At 32.6% G+C, this 6,951-nt stretch overlaps 1 long non-coding RNA gene across 1 annotated transcript; it reads right to left on the bottom strand.

Annotated features, from left to right (window-relative positions):
- Positions 1-2,617: 2,617 nt before the first annotated feature.
- LOC134698865 (uncharacterized) lies at positions 2,618-5,538 on the bottom strand. Its single transcript, XR_010103492.1, has 3 exons — positions 5,282-5,538; positions 3,200-3,362; positions 2,618-2,781 (listed from the first exon to the last, which is right to left on the bottom strand). It is a non-coding gene; the product is annotated as an uncharacterized LOC134698865 (long non-coding RNA).
- Positions 5,539-6,951: the final 1,413 nt, after the last annotated feature.

Below are 6,951 nucleotides of genomic sequence, written 5' to 3'. Positions count from 1 at the left end.
AGTCTTTTTCTTAAATACTTTAGAGCAAAAATAAAAAAAAACACTTTATATTGAGGATAACAAGTACAACGTTTATATTTATTAGTTTAATTAAAAAGGTACTCATTAAAATGCTGAAAAGGGGCAAAAAATACCAGATTTACATTCAACAATCTGAAATAAAATGACAATGCAATGGCTGAAAAAGAAACGGACAAACAGACAAACAATGGTAAACAAAACACAACATAAAAACAAAGAACAAGCAATACGAACATAAGGGGCTCCGGCATTCTATCATGCTCCACAACTGGCACCCGTTTGTACCATGCTAGTACAAACCCGGTCATAGTCTTAATCGGTAGGTCACTACGTTTCTGGTTTTGTGGTATATTCTATTGATATTGAGTTTAAAAGGTTTTTGCAACCTTTGAACAAATATTTTCAGATTAAACAACAGTTCTTTTGAAGTGATGATTTTCGTAATTTTTACTACTCAATTTTCATTTTCAACCAACCTAACCAAAATGTAATCAATTTCTATATTTGTTTTACAAAAGTTGTCGTTAAAAACACCAGTTCACAAAACACCCCATAGAAAACTTATGTTTGAGCAACACGAACCTCACAAAAACTGAAGGTGATCGGAAGTGTAAGACTGAGACAAATATCTACCAGAGTTGGTATAAAGCGAAAGACGTCTATTCTCTAACAAGCTCACATTCTATAACTAGAAAGCCAATCTATTTAAAACTTTAAGTTTTGACTTGTTGAAATTGATTTTTCGTAAAACTTTATAAATTTTAAAAAAGTAAGTACCATTAAACACTCTCTTAAAAGTAAATAAAAATTACTGTATTCCGAGGAAAACTCAAAACGAAAAGTCCGTAATGAAATGGCAAAAATCAAAACTCAAATCACATCAAACGAATGAATAAAAGCTGGCAAAATAATTTGTTTGATCGTTCAATTAAAGAGCTGTTTAGATAAAAAAAAAAATGACCATTAAGCATTAAGATTCAAAAGTGATTCCTAGAGAATACAATTTTGCGCATATTGTCATAAAAATCTATCATTGTACTTATTTCACTTTGTGAATACAATTAAAGAACATGGTAAAAGTATAAGGTATATGATCAGATAAACGACATTTATGCAACAGTAGTATACGTCGGTTCAAATTGAGAGAAAATAAGTCTGGGTTATAAACTAAAACCAAGGATAACACATCAACTAAACACACTGTCTCTATCCTAAGACGAGAATGTTTGAGTTCCTTGCAAAACAGCCACATATACCTCATAATCTAGGGACATCGAGGGTCAACTTTATGAATAAAAGTTCCACACATGTTTTTATGGGCTGCCACATATTAGATGCAATACTTCTGTCATTACAAAGGTCATTAAATATTATTGAGAGGTCTGAAGTCTCAAAGAACTAAAACCAAACTAAAACAAAATGCTGCACGCTCTTGGAAATTATCAGAAAACGTATTTTAGTGTTGGCAATTGCCGTGATCATTGAATTGATAATACATGTACCTATTATTCAAATATCAAGTCAAATCAAGACTTCGTAACTTGTGCAGTTTATTAATTGTTTGTCTTCAAACCACTGGTACTTTGCAGCATGTTATGCTTGATATCGGATAAGAAGTATCTGTCATATGCTCTGTGCCAAAATATAATCATTGTCAAGTGATTTGTTTGTGTAGGGTGCTCATTTATTCCTAAGTCTTTTACAATAGATATTTTATTATTGATATGATCACGTTTTTCAATGTTTGCGATTTGTTGCAATCTGTCAGATCTATAGAACCAGGTTTAATCCACCATTTTCTACATTTGAAAATGCCTGTACAAAGTCAGGAATATGACAGTTCTTGTCCATTCGTTTTTGATGCGTTTTGTTATTTGATTTTGCCATGTGATTATGGACTTTCCGAATTGATTTTCCTCTGAGTCCAGTATTTTTGTGATTTTACTTTTTTCTATTCATTTATTAACTATTTTATAAAGACCGATGGGTTTTTTCAATAAATCCCCTCCCTTTAATTTGTATATCAAAGCGCACCAACGGACGAAATTCGTAGTGTTTTTTTCACCGTTTTAATGAAGAGGGTCTTTTATATGACTTTTGCTCCTTGTTGACGGATGTCTGTGGATCTTTAAATTCTAACACCAACGTCACTTGGACTATGATTTGTAGAGGTTTTATTGACAATCATACCACATCTCCTTATCTTACATTTATCATTTTCAAGAACACAACACAAGTTTATGCGATAAGATTTCTTTCATCAGTTACGCTGATCATAACCAAAAGGTGTTGGTATTAGATAAGATCAACGTTTTAAGGATTTTTATAAAATCATGAAGACCAAAAAAAAAATCTTCATTTTCTTAATTAATCATAACCTGAGGACACATGTTCAAACAAGTATTTCGGACCAAATGCACCATTTAGACAAAATCGGACAGACTACTTGGTCACTGTTACCAGCTTCATATAATTTTGATTATTATGTGTATAATAAATGTATGTACCATTATACAGATAATATCATTATAAAATTGTATAGACTTAGCCTTACACAATTTCTAACAGAACCAAATGAAGGAAAACAGTCTTTATTCAAAATCTATTTTATTTGCACAACGAAAAAGGGGATCGCAAAAAATATGATCATTAATTTAGACTTCTTCTAAATCTCTGCATGTACTTAGGATGAACTCATACCAATTTATAAATCTACCGCTGATATCGGATCATATTTTTTGGATATCTTGTTTCTTTTATCTGGAAGAAAGAGAAAACACTAACAATTTAGAATATGCCAAATATAACCGCACTGTTATATGATTGAGTATATTCCGTCAATAACTATTTACAGCCAGTTATTACCAATTATCAAACGCTAATACCTCCGTACATGCTATATCAATACCTAAGGTACATGCCAAAAACAGAAACATCAACACTTGTGTGTTAGTTATTTTGATTTGAATAGCAATTTGTCTAGTTTTAAGTCTATTCAAAACTATTGTTTTTATCTACGAAGAAGTCACGTTTATCATATAGTTGTACATGCATCATTTTTTCCCCAAAATGAATTATGCACTATATATGTCGTTTGATTGTTGTTTTAATAATGTATATCCCATTTCGCCTTGTATTCAAATGTATACTTGTTTAAAATTCTTATTTATATACATACCCAGAAGGACATTCACATTCACATTTTTTAATCCATCCACCCGTACAAGTTCCACCAGTACATCCCTTCTTTAAGTGGTCACAACAGAAGTTACAAACTTTTCTGGACGGACATCCCCATTTACAGGATATTGTTAACGCTTCGCTTTCATTTATTACCATGCCTTAAAGTATAAATTGAGACAAAAATGACATTTTGTGAAAAGAGGGGCGAAAGTTACCATTTGGAAAATTATAGTTGAAAATAATTTGATAATGTCACGGCAAAACAGAAAAATCAAAAGGTAAGAACAGTATACAAAACACAACATAGCTAGAAACTAAAGACTGAAAAACACAGCCCCACCAAATACCAGGGGACATATACGTTATACCCAGCCCCACCAAATATCAAGGGACATATACGTTATACACAGCCCCACCAAATACCAAGGGACATACACGTTATACACAGCCCTACCGAATACCAGGGGACATACACGTGCACGTTATACACAGCTCCAAAAAATACCAAGGGACATACACTTTATACATAGCCCCATTACGAACCAGGGGACATACACGTTATACACAGCCCCATCAAATACCAGGGGACATACACGTTATACACAGCCCCATCAAATACCAGGGGACATACACGTTATACACAGCCCCAAAAAAATACCAGGGGACATACACGTTATACACAGCCCCACCACATACCAGGGGACCAGGGGACATACACGTTATACACAGCCCCACCAAATACCAGGGGACACATACATTATAAACAGCCCTACTAAATACCAGGGGACATATACGTTATACACAGCCCCACCAAATACCAGGAGACATATACGTTATACACAGCCCCACCAAATACCAGGAGACATATACGTTATACACAGCCCCACCAAATACCAGGAGACATATACGTTATACACAGCCCCACCAAACACCAGGGGACATACACGTTATACACAGCCCCACCAAATACCAGGAGACATATAAGTTATACACAGCCCCACCAAATACCAGGGAACATATACGTTATACACAGCCCCACCAAATACCAGGGGACATACACGTTAAACACAGCCCCACCAAATACCAGGGGACATATACATTATAAACAGCCCTACTAAATACCAGGGGACATATACGTTTTACACAGCCCCACCAAATACCAGGAGACATATACGTTATACACAGCCCCACCAAATACCAGGGGACATACACGTTACATACAGCCCCAACAACTACAATACATGGATTTCTGAAATTTGGTTTCAGGGTTTATATAAATCAGCTATAACGTGTGATGGGTTTTCAAATTCATTACTCACCAACTTCCTGTTTACCAAAATATTTCGGCGGGGGTATCATCAGTGAGCAGTAGCTTGTTGCAGCTGTTTTAGTAGTGAATGTAATTAATTTTGCTCGATATTTCGTGAATGAAATGGGTGTATAATATTTTTTGAATTGTATGGGGAAACACACATAGTAATACATAAAAAGAAACATATCTGAAAGAAAATGTACTTGGTATCACAAAACTTCAAAAAATAGGGTACCTTTATATGTTTTGACCGTTATGAGATGTCATAGCAATTCAATGCAAAGTTTTTCTTTAATACCACATGCACAAACATTTTCCGTTTAAACAGATAATTTGTTCAATGAAGAATGACCATCAATCACAACGTGAAGTATTGGTGTTTTTTTTTTAATTTAAATCTTTTGAAAACTGTTGATTTATGATTAAAAATCATTTGTCAAACATTTATAAATTTAAATTAGTCTGTCACAAATTGATTTACGTACAATATTTTTTATCTAGACTGTTACAAAAGTCGGGAAGGGGAGATACATCGATCTTTTTTTATCCTTGGTGTCATCATCATCAACAAATAGAAGTTTTTAGCGATCTTGACAGGCTATACAGGCCTTGCAGGGTCGGTCATCATCATTCACGTTAAGTGTGTTTTAAGTGATTTAAAGATAAATGGCTCATGTCAAACTATCGTGGGACCTTTTAATTTAATTTGAAAAGAAATATTTCTCTCAACTGATGCAAAATATTAAATAAAACAACACTTCTTACCCTTTTTACCTCATCCGGCCTATAGGCACCAACGTGAGTTTTTTCATCATTTGGAGTCCGTCGTATTTCGTCATCTATCGTATTTTATTTGTCTTCCGTTAATTTAAAAAGATAATCTCCTTTGAAACTCTTGATCAAATTTAACCAAACTAATAGCCTAATAATAATCGAGGAAATAGTTTTCAAAATGTGTCAATGACCCGCCTGCGACAAACATGGTCGACATGGATGATATAGAACATAGGGTTAAATTGCAATTTGTGTCGTTTATCTCCAAAACTGAAATGAATAGATAAAATCTGACATAAATTGTTGAGAAGGTAAAAGTAGTATGTAAAATTCAAAGAATTTTCAAAATATATTAAATTTAATGAAATGTCCATTAGAGAAACGAGAGTAAATACAGTATTATCCGAAAGGCAAAGAAAGTATTAACTGAAAGGCAAACGAGCAGAATGATAACAGCAACACTAGAATTCATGGTGTAAATCTGAAATTAGAATTTAAATCTGATTGAACACAGTAATGCATAGATAGAAAGTGGTAATTAATCAGCAATTAACGTATCTCACGTACAATATTTGGCAATATGTGTTGTTGCATCTACTTTATCATTCTTTTTTGAGTCACTGGTAATCAGAAAGAGAACATTTTAACGAATTTTGCGAATAGTATGTGTGTCACGTTGTTACATACTGTAGGTCCGTTAGAGTACGATTCGCCTTCACATTATACGTAAACAATGATTGATTCCGAAGTTAATCCGTATTTGAAAGAAGACCTTAATATGTAATACGAGTATAAAGTATTTATGATGTACTGAGGTGAAATAAAAAAAGAATAGAATTTAAAATTGATACTATAAGTCAGAAGAGCATTTTGTTTAGGAACAACATAAGCTAAAAGTTAATAGGTACGGAGCTTCTTTTCGAGATATTACATCTTTTTCGATTGGCGAGAATAGGCTGACTCGTACTTTCGCCTTATATTTGCACAAAATATTGAACCCTGTATCGAACGTAAAAAAGTAAGGAGTAAAAAAAAGGACAAAAAATCCTAAACTTGACCTAAGTACGACAAAATTTTAAGATCTCCTTGTCATCAACGGTATTATATATACTGTATTCAAAATCCTCAAATTTATGAATATTTAATAAAAGACTTCTCAATTATTTTTTATGTGAACTGATTACATATTTTCATTTGTTGTTAAACATGTTGATTATTCCAAAAAGTATTTAGGTACTTTCAAATTTTACGTATATTTTGATTCTTAAAACATATACTTTTAAAACATGTACATATATAAGTAGATGAACGAATATAAAATAAATACTTAACGAATAAAAAGATTAATAAACTAATAAATTATTGAATCACTAAATTAACAACTTTATAAATAAACAAATAAATTAATTAATAAATTAATAAATACGAACACGTTTGTTTGTAAGCAAAATTATATGCAACTAAATAAACATAATATACTTACTGTGACGAGACAATATGAAGCTACAGAAACTTTGCTGTGCGTTCACATTTAAATAGCTTGTTGTTACGGATGCACAAATCAGATCATCAATCACTTTTTTGTTGTTTTTTTGTTGGATAAGAGACAAATTGTTAATTTGATTTTTAATATGCGAATTTATAAAAGTACATCAACATAC

The sequence above is a fragment of the Mytilus trossulus genome, unplaced genomic scaffold (genome assembly GCF_036588685.1).
Source record: "Mytilus trossulus isolate FHL-02 unplaced genomic scaffold, PNRI_Mtr1.1.1.hap1 h1tg000024l__unscaffolded, whole genome shotgun sequence".
Taxonomy (NCBI): Eukaryota; Metazoa; Mollusca; class Bivalvia; order Mytilida; family Mytilidae; genus Mytilus; species Mytilus trossulus.
The sequence above is the reverse complement of the archived record's forward strand: the minus strand, read 5'-3'. Positions and strand labels throughout refer to the sequence as shown.